Genomic DNA, 14,623 nt, shown 5'->3' on the forward strand with positions numbered 1-14,623 from the left:
TTCCTCTTCTTTGTGGCAGCCCCTGAGATATTGGAACACTGCTATCATGTCTCCCCTAGTCCTTCTTTTCATCAAACTAGACATACCCACTTCCTGCAACGTTCTTGCTTTGTTTTAGCCTCCAGTCCCCTAATCATCTTTGTTTTGTATTTGATTTATAGCAGTCCTTGTAGGACTTGCTATTTGTCATTGGACCCCATTGCAATGGCTTGTTAATGCAAGTATATTACTGCTATCATATCTTTTATATCTATTCATTTCTTATGTTCCAAATTATTAGGAACAATAAACCTCTGACCTTAAAGTAAGAATGATTGCTTGTGTTGTTGTCTTTGTTTTCTATTAGAATTTTCTTATGACAAATGCAAAGCTTGGGCTCCAACTTGCAGACGTAGAAGCCCTCGTCTATTTTTTCTTTTTCTTTCCTAAACTGAAGTTGAGGAACGATGAGTAACCTGACAAAACCAAACTGGATCAATTTGCCCCATCCTTGAATAGAAAAACTTGCTTTTCAGTTGTAGATTTAAAAAAAAATGGAAAAAAAACCCCACCGCCTGCCTCTTTCTCAAACACCAGCCCTTTTCACTGGCACAGTGACCTATTTTCCTCACTGCAGAAGAACTGTTCTCTCATTCACCAGCATCTCTCCCCTCTCAGGGATAAAGGGGAAATATCTCTGACTTAACTATTCTCTTTCTTAATTTAAGAAGTGTAATAGTTGTTCATGTGTCTCAGACTGCTTCTTGACTTTGTTTTATTTTTAAAAAATCCTCCCATTCTAATGGAGAAAAGATAGTCTCCTAATTTACATTCCACTCTCATTTCAGGATATGGTAGAAGAGTATTTATAGAAGAGAATACGTGTCATTCAGGGTTGAACCATTGTGCCCTTGGTGCTCTCTGACCTTGGTGGTTTTCTTGCAAATGTCTCCTTATCAACCTAGGTAACATCAACAGATGCTAGGAGCAATGGTGGGTTTCACATATTCTTGCCACCAGTTCGTCCCGCATGTGCACTCTTGCTTCACTCACTCGTGCACACCTTCCGCACACATGCATCCAGCCTCAAAAATGTGGCTAAATAGGACGGCATTACATCCAGGTGGATGGGTGGGTGGCCAGTCGCTGCTATCAGTTCGCTCGAACCGGTCCGAATCGGCTGAATACCACCTCTGGCTAGAAAGGAGTGGGAGTTTGCTTCTAATGAAATAGCTATTATGCCATTCTTTAGCTATGAGAACAGAAGGTTCTTTGGAACAATAGTCACCTTGATAAGCACTAGAAGCAGAATTAGAAGATGGACAGCTGTATCCCTTCTTTAGAAAGAAGATTTTTTGCATTATGGCAATATAAAACAAATCTCTTTTTTTAAAAAAAAGTATTTCTTGAATGTGGAATTATTCTCTCCAGCTTTTAGAAGATGATTACAAGTTCTTAATATTCCAAATTATGGTTTTATTCATGGGTGCTTTGATTAGCTGGCTCATCAATTAGAATTCATATAGGTAATCAACTCATACTTTGTTTTATGCGTGCTTAGAATGATTCATTATGTGAAGATTGAGAATGAGGGATGATGCACGTTTTACCTTCCTAACCTTTTGTGCAATGTTTTACCTTCCTAGCGTTTCATGAGCCTGGATAACATCAATATTTTGGTGTGGTCTTTATGAGTTCAGAACAGTACAAGCTAGAGGTGAGGTTTTTAAAAGGATCCAGAGTTCTTTAACTCTCCCAGTTTTAACCATGTGTTTTTGACAGCACCTATCTATTTTGTTTAGCATGAATGTTGACTATGTTCTTCCTTAATCCCAATAGAGTTGAAAGTCATGGCATCTTTTGGTTGGAGATGGTTCCTTATGATGAAATTCAAAGAGATCTGCAAAAAGCAGGACATTGGATTGGAAAAAGAAACAGGGGGAAATGACGTATTGTGATGTGGATGTAACAAAAAATATTGATGTATGATGCGCAGTTCAAGTTTAGAGAGCAAGCTGCAAAAAAAAAAAGGTTGTTTGTTGGATATATTTCATAGGTGTGAATTTCTCAGAAGCGCTTCTATATTAAACAACAATAGTGTAAAAGATTATTTTTTTCAGCTAATCTTTCAACTAATCTATAAATATTTTAAATGGTTTTAGAAAGAGTGTATAAAAGTGAATGGCTTGAGTTATGGAACCTATCCAATAAATATGAAGTTTGGCTATTTGAATATGATAAGAACATTGTATGATGGAAATAAGGCATTGGGAGGATAAATGCCATTTTTAACAAAAGGGAGTTAAGACAACTTATTTAAAGTATAGATGGATAAATGTATAAGGAACTTAAGGTCACAACTGAAATGTATCATTTGTACACACATATTGAAGATATATGTGTTTAACCTTATTGGTAAATATGTATATACTTTCTTATGCAGATGACAGCATATTGCTGGCCGAGAACTTGAATAATTTTCAGTGAACGTTATATTTAATGATGCCACAGGGAGCGTGCACCTGAGGATTAATGTATCAAAGTCCCAGGTAATTGTGTTTGACAAGGCAAATGGAGTGAATGATTGCAAGTTATAAATAAATGGAGAAAAAAATGGAGCCGGTAAATGAATTTGTATATCTTGGTAGAATGTTTACTGAAATGGGAGACTGGATGGAGAAACCTTAAGATCTGCAAATGCTGATTGTAAAATAGTTGGCAGCATGAGGTCTGTTGGAGAAATGAATGAACTTCAAAAGCTATGAAGATGGCTGTGCTATGAAGAGTCTGCTTCTGCCCACTATGCTCTGTGAAACTCAGGGCTGGGTTGAGAAAACATAAAAGTAAATGAAAATGCATTGAGATTGGGTATTTAAGAAATGCATGTGTTTAAGAAAAAGGCCAAGGCCAAGAAAGAATGGCTTTTAAGAAACAGGGATGAAATACAAATGTGAGTTACCAGGAGGAAAAAAATAAATTAAAGTTGTTTGGTCAGAGAGAGAAAGAAAGAAAAATCAATGAGAATTGAATTGCAAAGCAAGTTTATGCAGGATGAGCATGTGCAAGGGTTGAGAGGAAAGGCAAGGCTGGGAAAGTTAATAAAATGCACCAAAAGCGATGAGAATTTTATAAAATAATCTTTGAACCGACGTATGGAAGTGGTGAAAGCAAGGATGCTGTACAAGATGGAAAGTTATGGAGAAATATAGTGAATGGTGTTAGTATCAATTAGTCTTAAGTATAATTTCTTAGCATTCCTATTTGATATTTTTTTTAAAGAAATTGATTACTATTGATAGATTTGGTAACAATTTCTTACTTGGTTTCCATGCTTTGTGTACAGTAGTTATTTTGAACAGGGATAATGTGATGGTCAGGTGTACGTATATGTAGAAAAAGAATATAGAGCAGGGGTGTCAAACTCAATTTCATTGAGGGCTGCATCAGGGTGTGGTTGATCTTGGGGGGCCAGATGGGTGTGGCCGACTAGGTAGGTGTTGCTGACTGGGTGGCCATGGCCAGCTTGACACCATTCCCCAAACTGCTGGCATGTTTCCTCTTCGCGCTGGGTAGACAAGGCCGAAGCCATGCTGGCCTAATGTTTCCTCTTCACATTGGGTAGACCGGGCCGAAGCGATGTGGGTCGGCCTCTTACATTTTCCAGGTTGGTCCAATGGGCTGGATCTGACCACATTGCCGGATCCGGCCCGCAGGCCTTGAGTTTGTCACCTTTGATAAAATCACAGATACTTTTAGAGTATCCTGCCAGGAGTCAGAGGCTGGGATTTATCTCACAAGGTCATTATTCTACACCTCACTTCTGTCTGCAGCTGAAGATTTATATAGACAATCAATTCATGCTTCATTTTTGCATGTTTACAATGTGATGGTTTGCTATGTCAAGATTGAGAATGGGGGATGATGCACATTTTTAACTTCTTTGTCCTTCATGCAGTGACTAAATTCCCTTTTTATGACTCTATGGTCCCTATTTGGGATAGATTCAGGGAGACTGGATATTTACTGTCTGAGTATTTACTGTCTGGATTCCCTTCCTGACACCTACATGGAGTTCACAGCAAATATTTTTTCTTTGCACCCTAGGAAAGAGAAACATCTGCTGCTACCTAGGATTGAACTCTCAATCTTCTGAGTGGGAGGTGAGCATCTTTACCAGTAAGCCACCATACCGCTCTCATGCAGTGACTAAACTGAGCCTATATAGCTGCAGTTTTTCTACACAGTCTTGACAAGCACAGACCAGATCAAATTAGAGGTGAGGATTTTACATCCCAAACATGTATAACAAGATCCAGAGTTAGAACAGGATCTTGAGATAGCCCGCATGATTCTGCAGAGCAGCTCCTCATGAATAAATTGCAGGAATTGCTGTTTCACAATTTGTCTATGAGCTGAGAGACTGGGAGAATCTCTATTCTTTGACACAAATAGATAGTTAACTTCTTTGGTGGCCTTTCATGGATAGAAACAGATCTCTTTTAATGTCTTTTCTGCTTTAATGTTTTATGCTATAACCCACCCAGAGTTATTGGGTAGGAATTGGGTGGCAAATATTTTTATAAATGAATGAATGAACGAATAAATGAATGAATGAATGAATGAATGAATGAATGAATGAAATATCTACTGAACAATTACATCAAACATTAGTCCTTGTTTTGGTTTTTGATGATTATCCCTATATGTTAACAAATTAACCCTTTTTCTTCTCTTTCTAGTAAATAAATTGTTGGTTTTCAAAAGAGAGCCAAACACAATAGATTTCCATTCTTCAGCACAAAGCTGTATGAATATCCATGGTACCAATCCTTGACAATTTTGTTTGGATATTTCCAAGCAAATTGACTTGAGCGGCCCTTCTTGAATTAGTGCGTACATTGAATTGCAATTAGTTTTCCTCAATATGGTGTAATGCTGTAATTTCAACTTCAGCTATTCCCAGCTACAATTTAGGGGGTTGCAGCTCCAAAGTCAACATGCTCAAAAGATGCTATGTTGGAAAGGTTGTATCAGATTTTGCATGACTCTGAATGTTGTTCTTAGCTTAAACAAATAAACAGATATATGCATTAGAATGTTACCTACATTGAAATAATGATTGCAAATGAAGGCAGAAAGTGAAGAAAAGAAATACGTGAAACAGATACAAATCCATGAAATACATATTATAGCCTGTCTTGAGGCACATGTTTCACATTGCTTAAAATTTAGGACTCAACCTTGGAGAGTTCACTTGAAGTTGTTTTTTTTACAGGTTTCTGATATTCTTTTCTTCCATTATAAAAAAGCATTCAAGCCAGTGGATGGTGTGAAATGTTATAATAAAACAATGAAAACTAAATAAAATTAAAAAAGAGAGCAATAGGACAGATAATAAAAAATCAGAGCCAGCATTTTGAATTAGACTAATAAAAAAACCCCATTGATGATAAGTCCTTGGTGCTCTCTGAGCTTGGTTGTTTTCTTGCAGCTGTTTCATGATCCAAACTAATCATGGTCTAATCGTTTGATGCCACAACCCTTCTCACATCCGTAGACCCAGAATTAACCAAAGAATCCATGACAATACTGCTCCACAGCCAAATCGACCTAGCCAAATATACCAAAATTGAAACACCCAGAATCATGGATCTTAGTAACCTCTGCCTAACTACGTTTTTCAGTTCGATGGACAAACCTATCAACAAATGGAATCACTGCTTTTAGGACTCATAGTTGTATTGCAACACCAATAGCACTCTCATGCATGCCAACCCAACATCTTCACCATAATAAAAAAAAAGACCAACTAGAGCAGCGGTCTCCAACCTTAGCAACTTTAAGACTTGTGGACTTCAACTCCCAAAATCCCTCAGCCAGCTTTGCTGGCTGAGGGATTCTGGGAGTTGAAGTCCACAAGTCTTAAAGTTGCCAAGGTTGGAGACCCCTGAACTACAGAACACACACAACACCAGCAATATCAACTTTAAAAAAAAATAAACATTTTATAGATATATGGCAACTGGAAGATACGATGAACAACCAAAATATGTTGCTAATATAATGAAAAATACAAGAGTAATTGAGTGACATTCGAATAAACTAGAAATATACCCATAAAGTATCAATATAGAAGCAGTTCAATCCTTTAATGTGTTATTAAGTCTAGCCATATAGACTATTGTTCTTTCTTCTCATTTTTAATTCAGCATCTTTCAGTAAAATATTATTTATATAATAAACCTAAATTCTTAATATTCTCTTATTTTGATGCCATAGAATAATGACTATAGATAAGTGGATATTCTATCAATGTTAATTACAATTTCAGATATTAATGTTACAAGCATTATGAATATTTAACTTTTCTATAAAATTAAATATAAAATTAACAGGACCATTCTCCTTCCATGTTCCCACCTGCAATCATACAGCAAACGTTCCTTGGCTATATCTTTTGTGCCCATAATGTTGTTTTCAATTCATCCTGAAATGAGGTCATCCTTAGCTATTATTCATTTATACACCCACACAAAGACATATTATACACAATATACACAGTGGCATACATACAAATACTGTATCTATACACAGATATATCACAAATATAATCTAAAGTTTGGCATTACATAAAACAATTTAACAAATAAATGGATAAATAGTAAAACATTTAACACTCAAACTAATTGATGTGTATTTAAAAAAATGCAAGTAGAAAAAATAGGGACCACCTTTGGTGGGAAGGTAACAGCGTTCCGTGTGCCTTTGGCGTTGAGTCATACTGGCCACATGACCACGGAGACGTCTTCGGACAGTGCTGGCTCTTCGGCTTTGAAACGGAGATGAGCACTACGCCCTAGAGTCGGCAACGACTAGCACGTATGTGCGAGGGGAACCTTTACCTTTACCTAAAAAAAACTTTGCTTGTATAGCCATCATTGAATACTTGACTGTCATTGCTGTAATTTTATGATGTTTATCTTTACCAGTTGTCTTTTCCCTTATGTTGGTACCATCCAATGATGATCAGAAACTGAATATAATCTGCTCTACTTTGCCATGGATTTTTAATTGAGGCAAAATCAGGTGACCAGCAATACCTCTTGGCCTTTTCAGATTGCTGCAGACCAGTGGTGAAATCCAATTTTTTAAACTACCAGTTCTATGGGCGTGGCTTGGTGGGCATGATTTGGCTTGATGGGTGTGGCAGGGGAAGAATATTGCAAAATCTCCATTCCCATCCCATTTTGGAGCCAACCAGAGGTGCTATTTACCGGTTCTCCGAACTACTCAAAATTTCCATTACCAGTTCTCTGAACTGCTCGAAATTTCCACTACTGGTTCTCCAGAACCTGTCAGAACCTGCTGGATTTCACCGCTGGTGCAGACAGTCAATCCTTTCCCATTTCTGATCAATTTTTTAAAAATTCAATTTGGCTGTTGTCTTTTTAAAGAACTGTTTATGATGGCAGACTTGGGCTAGTGATCTTTCAAATTTGCACAAACATGATGCAGTTTGAATACATGTATCTTTGCTAACTCTGTTCCGGCCGCAAATAGCATTGTGCTATAAATATATCTATCCATATGATGAGCACATATTGTCATTTTGGCAGAAGTGGCATATGGCGGCATTTGATAAATTTAACCAGTGGCTTGGAAGAACTGCACAACAATGCTAGGCTGTTCAGCCGTCCGGGCCACATTAGGCCCTTGTTTGGTTAGTCCAAGATTGAAGTAGTATAGTAGTAAAACCACTTGATTCCTGTCACTGATTCCTTACGGGGGAATCAGGTCTGCAATTATTGCCTGTATAAAAAGATCACGTAGAAAAAAAATCTTGAATAGAGTTCCTGATTGAGACTCAGGTAATTGTTGTGCCTGTGAGGTTTTTATAAACTTATTCATTGCCAATTATAACTGAACAAAAGAAGAAGATCTCAGGAAGGTGACAACTCAGAGATTTCATAAAGACTTTGTAATGAAGAAAGAGGACAGCAAAGCTGGAAGGTCAACCTATCACTTGCCTGCATGTGACGGAACTATTAGGCTATGAGTCAGAACATGAATAGTAGAGGAAAGAATGGGATTGGCCAGGAGGACTGTTCATTTCATGTTCACTTAAAAGAGGTGGGGAGCACTTGTTGTTAGTTGCGAAGTCGTGTACGACCCATCGCGACCCCATGGACAATGTTCCTCCAGGCCTTCCTGTCCCCTACCATCCTCTGGAGTCCATTTAAGCACATGCCTACTGCTTCAGTGACTCCATCCAGCCACCTCGTTCTCTGTTGTCCCCTTCTTCTTTTGCCCTCAATCGTTCCCAGCATTAGGCTCTTCTCCAGTGAGTCCTTCCTTCTCATTAGGTGGCCAAAGTATTTGAGTTTCATCTTCAGGACCTGGCCTTCTAAAGCACTATAACTCAGCAATCAGGAAAAGCCATGCAAGCATTTTTGAAATTCCAGGTTTGAGATGTCTTCCTTGGGCTTTTTACATTCTGAGACCAATGGCAAATAGAAGGAACATGACAGCTTATCTCTTTCCCCCTTCCCGGTTTCTAGTTCAATCTGATCTCCCTTTGAATTCCCCTGAGAATATAATCTATCAATTGCTCTGATTCACAGGTCAGATACTCATAGAAACTTGCTCTGAGATTTGGAAGGAAAGCTTCAGTGCTTTTAATTTGCTCATCATCTTTGGCTTACATGATTAGCAGCTGGGACTAATTGCTTGGAGGAATGCTTTCCCTCTTGTTTGCCACAACTTTGGTTTCAGAGAAGTAGTTCTGAGCTTCTTGTGAAGGAGAGATAGAAGGAAAAAAGACATGATGGATTAAGAAGTGGTCCTTACACTGCCTTGGATTACTTCATTATCCAGTGAAGTAATGATGGCACAGAGATTAAGTAGCTAAATACAGTATTGGAGGCAAAGTCTGACCAAAGCCTGGAGTTTGATCCTGATGAGGTTCAAGGATGACTCAGCCTTCCATCTTTCCAAGGTTGGTAAAATGAGGACCCAGATTGCTGGGAGCAATATGCAAATAATGCTGACATTATAAACTGCCAGAGAGTTCTATAAAGCACTATGGGGTGGTATACATCTAAATGCTATTGCTATTGCCATTTCTTCTACCCCTGGGAATGGCTTTTATCTTTCCCATTTGATATAATAGCAGCATAGTGAACAAGCAGCAAGAGCTGTTAGTCTTAGTGAAAGAGCAACAGATAAGAAAATATGAAAATAATGGATTTTATCTCTTAGGTAAATTCTTAGATGATGGCAAAATTGTTTTCAGGGAGTGCTCACAAATATTTCCTCATTGAACTGGCTTAATATATCAAATAACTCCAACATTTTCATTAATACCTTGGTTTGTACAGATGGAGGGAATAGGAGTATCAAATTTGGAGTTGACACAAAACTAAGTGGGATAACAAACACTGCAGAAAACAAAATATTCAAGTTTATTGAATATTATTTAACAGATTAAAGTGGGCTGAAATGACAAAATGAAATGTAGCGGACAAACATAAATAAATTTACAACCATAATATACACAATTTAGTTATAAGAAAAATGTCTTAGAATTATAGTCACCGTCAAGTTGAATAGGAATTAATAGCGCACTATGCTTGCCAAAAGCATGGTGCTGTTTTAAGTGCCTCAACAAGAGTCTAGTTTTCAAATCAGGGGAAGGAAATATTTCCTCTCTTATCTTGAGCCCTGTATTCAGTTTTGGACATCACACTTTAAAAAGCATTGGAAGAGGTTCTGGAAGGGGTAGTGAGTATGCTCAATGGATAAATAAGTAAGTCAATCAATAAAAAATGAAGAGAGATTGAAGTTTTCTCCTTATTTTTCTGTTTTTCTTCTTATTCTTATATCCTATTCCATTGCTCTCGACAGCCATTTCTTTGTCCTTGTTGGTCTCTCTTTTTACCTCTCATCACTTCATTGTGTCTTCACCTCTCATTTTCTTCCTTGCAGCTTTCCTCTGATCCATCTTTTATTCATCTCTCATGGTCTTTTTGTTGTTCTTTTGTTGTATTTTCCTTGTTGTCACTTTCTTCTCTTCCCCTCCATTGTCTACCTCCCAACTCTCCCTCTCATCATGATTTCTGCTCCCCTCTAGTGTCTCCTTCCACTTGAATCTTGTTGCCAACTTGAAAGGAAACTGGTATCTCCTTTAATTCTTCTGTCTCTTCTCTCCCCGCTCACCTTTCCATTTCCCACACTTTCTCTTTCTTTCTCTTCCATTACTTTCACTCTCCATTTGATCTTCCCCCTTTTTAAATTTCTCTGCTCCTGATGTTTATTTATTTATTTATTTATTATTTATTTATTTTATTAAATTTTTATACCGCCCTTCTCCCGAAGGACTCAGGACGGTGTACAGCCAAGATAAAACACAGGAATATATACAAATTAAAACATTTAAAACCTAGCAAATTACAAAAAGGCTGATAATTAAAATTTAGTTTTAAAATTTTAGAAATATTAATAAAACCCCGAATTAAAATTTAACACTATTATGCCAGTCCCGCTTGAATAAATAGGTGTGTTTTTAGCTCACGATGGAAGGTCCGAAGATCCGGCACTTGATGTAGGCCAGGGGGAAGTTCGTTCCAGAGCGTCGGTGCCCCCACAGAGAAGGCCCTACTCCTGGGGGCCGCCAGCCGACACTGTTTGGCGGACGGCACCCTAAGGAGACCCTCTTTGTGAGAGCATACAGGTCGGTGGGAGGCATAAGGTAACAGCAGGCGGTCTCGTAAGTACCCGGGTCCTAAGCCATGGAGCGCTTTAAAGGTGGTAACCAAAATCTTGAAGCTTAGATGTTCATATCTATTCATCTCTGCATGCCCTTTTATCTTTCTTTTATCTTTCTTACGAGTGACGCCCTTCCTAAACTTCACTTCCTTCTAGTTTCATTTCTTCTGCCACAATCCCACCTCCATCTCCCAGTCTTTTAGCTTTTTGTAACTGTCCTTTCCTATAATCCCAACCTAAATTGTTTCTGGACAAACCCTCTGCCATTCTCTTATTAGACAGAGACATATTTTTGTAGGAAGTGGTGTGGAACACCACAGTTGAAAATGTCTGTAAACTATTTCCAATTCATGAAAAGGGAGGAAAGAAGCCAAAGAAAAGAAACAAAAAAGGCCTTTTTTTAACATTACACTGATGGTACTTTTATAGCATGCTGCATGTAATGATGGCAGAATTTAATTAAATGAACATATGAGTGAAAAGTAATCATAACACCATTTATTTTTAGACAGCACCAATCATCCACCGAGAGACATACAGACACCTTAATGTGTGAGGTACAGAAGAGAATATAGCATTCAATGCAAAAGTGAAATATGTCTAGAAATGGAGTAAATTTAATGCATGGGTTTAAGCAGCGTTGGCTAATGTAAGTAAAACAAAGAGGCAGAAATAGAATATATAAAAAAGAAATAAGCTACAACTCCAAACTAAAATGATTAAAGTTTCATTTTCTAAATAAATGTTAGGAACAAACAGAAGAAAAAGAATACAGAAGTTAGGAACAAATAGAAGAAAACATCTTATCTATAGTTCAGTATTATAGTGTATATTCTATTTAATGTAACTAACCCCAAATATACAATTTTAATCTGCATGTACGGTGACCAAATTGAGCAAAGGTTTGAGCTCCTATACACTTTACATCAGGGGTGTCCAAATTTGGCAACTTTAAGACTTGTGGACTTCAACTCCCAGAATTCCCCAGCCAGTATGGGGAATTCTGGATGTTGAGGTCCACAGCTCTTAAAGTTGCCAAGGTTAGACACCCTTGCCTTTCATAGAAAAGGTGATTTCAACAGGGTATTTTTACATAAAATACCATTTTACAGAAAACACAATCTATATGTATAAAAGCCAAATATCACTCACTCATCATGAAATCTCCAGAATGGTAAAGCCTACAAACTTGAAATTTGGCACGTATGTTCCTCTTGGCTTCTAGGTGCTTGCTAAGAAAGGATTTTTCAAAATGGCTATCAGATCATTAGTATTTTATATACAGTATTATATGCACACACTCCGATGCTAAATGTTCTACTCCTCCTCCCCACCTGAAAGGAACTTTGTCCCAACTGCCAGTTGCTGTATATTAATATGCTCTGATGCTAAGGAGCTAGACATTCTACTCCCTCTCCCCACCTGAAAAGAACTCTGTTCCAACTGCCAGTTGCCTTATATTAACACGCTCTGATGCTACTGAGTTACACATTCTACATTAAGTTTCAGGCTTTAAGTGTCAATTTATCACGCCCAATCACATAGTTTCATATGTGGCATCCAGCTAGTTTTCTATAATTTCTTTAAAGGTGCTGGAATCCTGCTCTTTGGTCTTCCCCTCTGGTCTACAGTGCCAGGCCTTTGCAATAGCCCTAGGATGAATGACTTGCACTAAGCTACCTCAGATGGTTTTGTGAGTATAATATGGATCAATCTTTGTCCATGGTTGGATCGCCTTTGTGGAAAGACTAGATGGTACTTCAGTTGGTTGTAGATGTCTGCTTTAGTACAAATAATGAGATCAGATTGATTTAGGCATTTGCAACCCTCAAAAAAGTGTGTTCTCTTATGTGACTTTGCCTAAATTCAAAATGACTTGTTCTTTAGCCAATATAATTATAAATAAAGACTTTCAGCCTCAACTCTTGCTTTTAACATTTTTTTTTCTTACATAAGCTATTGAAACTGCAGGGTGGGTATTTCACAAGCCAATAAGGCACAACATAAAGAGCTGAGGTTAAACTAACCAAGTTTAGTAATATTGCGTGACTGAAACCACTCAAACTTTAACTTGTTTGTTTAGTAATGTGGAGTAAATTTAGCTGGTTGCATAGATTATGTCATTATGTTAAGCCACAATCTGATTGATTTGGTTATGTAAAGACAGTTATTTAGGATTTGTTAACTATGGTTTAATATTTAAAAGAGTTTTGGACACAGCCATTAAGAATGGATGGCCTACTTCAAACACAACAATGAATCAAAGCATTGTTTGCTTTTTGGCACAGCATGAACATATCTTTATGTCTTAAGAGTTATTTAAAAACTGAGCTACTGTGGCTTGGTGAAAGATACGGAAAAGTTCTTACACAATCTTAAATCTATTGGGCAGTGGGTTAAAGTGAGCTGAAGGCATGCTCTCTTGATCTTATGTGTGCATGAAAAATAAAATAAGAGAAGTACAGATAATTAAACATGCCCAAAAATTAAAATGCAGAGCTTTAAAAATAACCAAGAGCATGGATTTTCTGAAGTTAGTTAAAGAATGTTAATAAGCATCCTTAGATACTGGACTTTCCATTGCAACTTAGCTGGTTTATGCTTTCTGATAGCCTTCAACGGAAAAATGAAATATATACTCATCTGTGAGCTTCCTGGAACAGGGGTCTCCAACCTTGGCAACTTTGAGCCTGGTGGGCTTTGCTGGCTAGGGAATTCTGGGAGTTGAAGTCCACCAGGCTCAAAGTTGCCAAGCTTGGAGACCCCTGTCCTGGAACACAGATGGAATAAAAATGAATTGAAACATATGGCTTCTTCTATGCCAGTGAAGGAACAATGACACTTCTGTTAATATCTTCCCTCATAAAATGTTTTACTACCTTACATTTTTACCTACATCCCATGATTTCTTTTTACATCTATATTATTGACTGCTAAATTTCACATTACTTTATGATAGTTATTTTAATTTGTTCAACACAATTCATGGAACGGTATTAAAAGCAATTTAAAGCAATAGACCCATAAAATGCTCCTTAAAATGTGTTTTCAGGCCTTTTATTATACCAAGGAGGGAACATATTCCCAATTGTGGAAGACATTTGACCCGAAATCACTGTTCGATTACCTTAGTGAGCAGGAAGTGTTCATTTAGAAGAAACTGGTGTTTTATTTTTTAAAAGCAATTTGGGCATTATAGGTACATAGCATAATGGAACAATGTTGGAGGAGGGGGAATTAAATGAGTCTCTTTCTTTCAGCAATGGTAATAATTGGTTAATGAAAAAATAAGGTTGTTCATTTAATTAATTAACATTCACTCCCAATCTTAAAAGATTTCTAAGAGTGGCTGAATTACCAGAGTCCTGTTTTCTTGGCTTTAAGCCATTATACAGCAGCAATAAAACTAACCACGATAAAAATGGTTGCAAATAAAGTTTACGAGGGATCCAACCATAATCTTGCTGTATATAGGCCCAGTATTCTTCAACATCTTCATCATGACTTGGACGAGGGGATAGATGGGGAAGTCATCAAATTTGCAGATGACACCAAGCTGGCAGGAATAGCCAACACTCCAGAAGATAGGCTTCAGATACAGACGGATCTTGACATCTAGTTTAATGAAAAGAAGGACTAGGGGAGACATGATAGCAGTGTTCCAATATCTCAGGGGTTGCCACAAAGAAGAGGGAGTCAAACTATTTTCCAAAGCACCTGAAGGCAGGACAAGAAGCAATGGGTGGAAACTAATCAAGGAGAGAAGCAACTTAGAACTAAGGAGAAATTTCTATTCTATTCTATTCTATTCTATTCTATTCTATTCTATTCTATTCTATTCTATTCTATTCTAATTAATTAATGGAACAGCTTGCCTCCT

The 14,623-nt window shown here is 37.5% G+C and overlaps 1 protein-coding gene across 3 annotated transcripts in view; it reads left to right on the top strand.

Moving 5' to 3' along the window:
* PTN (pleiotrophin) overlaps positions 1–14,623 on the top strand; it is a 139,155-nt gene that overhangs the window by 39,507 nt on the left and 85,025 nt on the right. Inside the window, exon 1 of one of the 3 annotated variants that reach the window (XM_058191531.1) lies at positions 4,121–4,139. The exons of the other annotated variants lie outside the window; for them this stretch is intronic. The gene's annotated coding sequence lies outside the window, so the exon portion shown is untranslated. Of the gene's footprint in view, positions 1–4,120; positions 4,140–14,623 lie in introns of those variants that run through there. 3 annotated transcript variants of the gene reach the window in all.

Source organism: Ahaetulla prasina, chromosome 7 (genome assembly GCF_028640845.1).
Source record: "Ahaetulla prasina isolate Xishuangbanna chromosome 7, ASM2864084v1, whole genome shotgun sequence".
NCBI classification, from domain to species: Eukaryota; Metazoa; Chordata; class Lepidosauria; order Squamata; family Colubridae; genus Ahaetulla; species Ahaetulla prasina.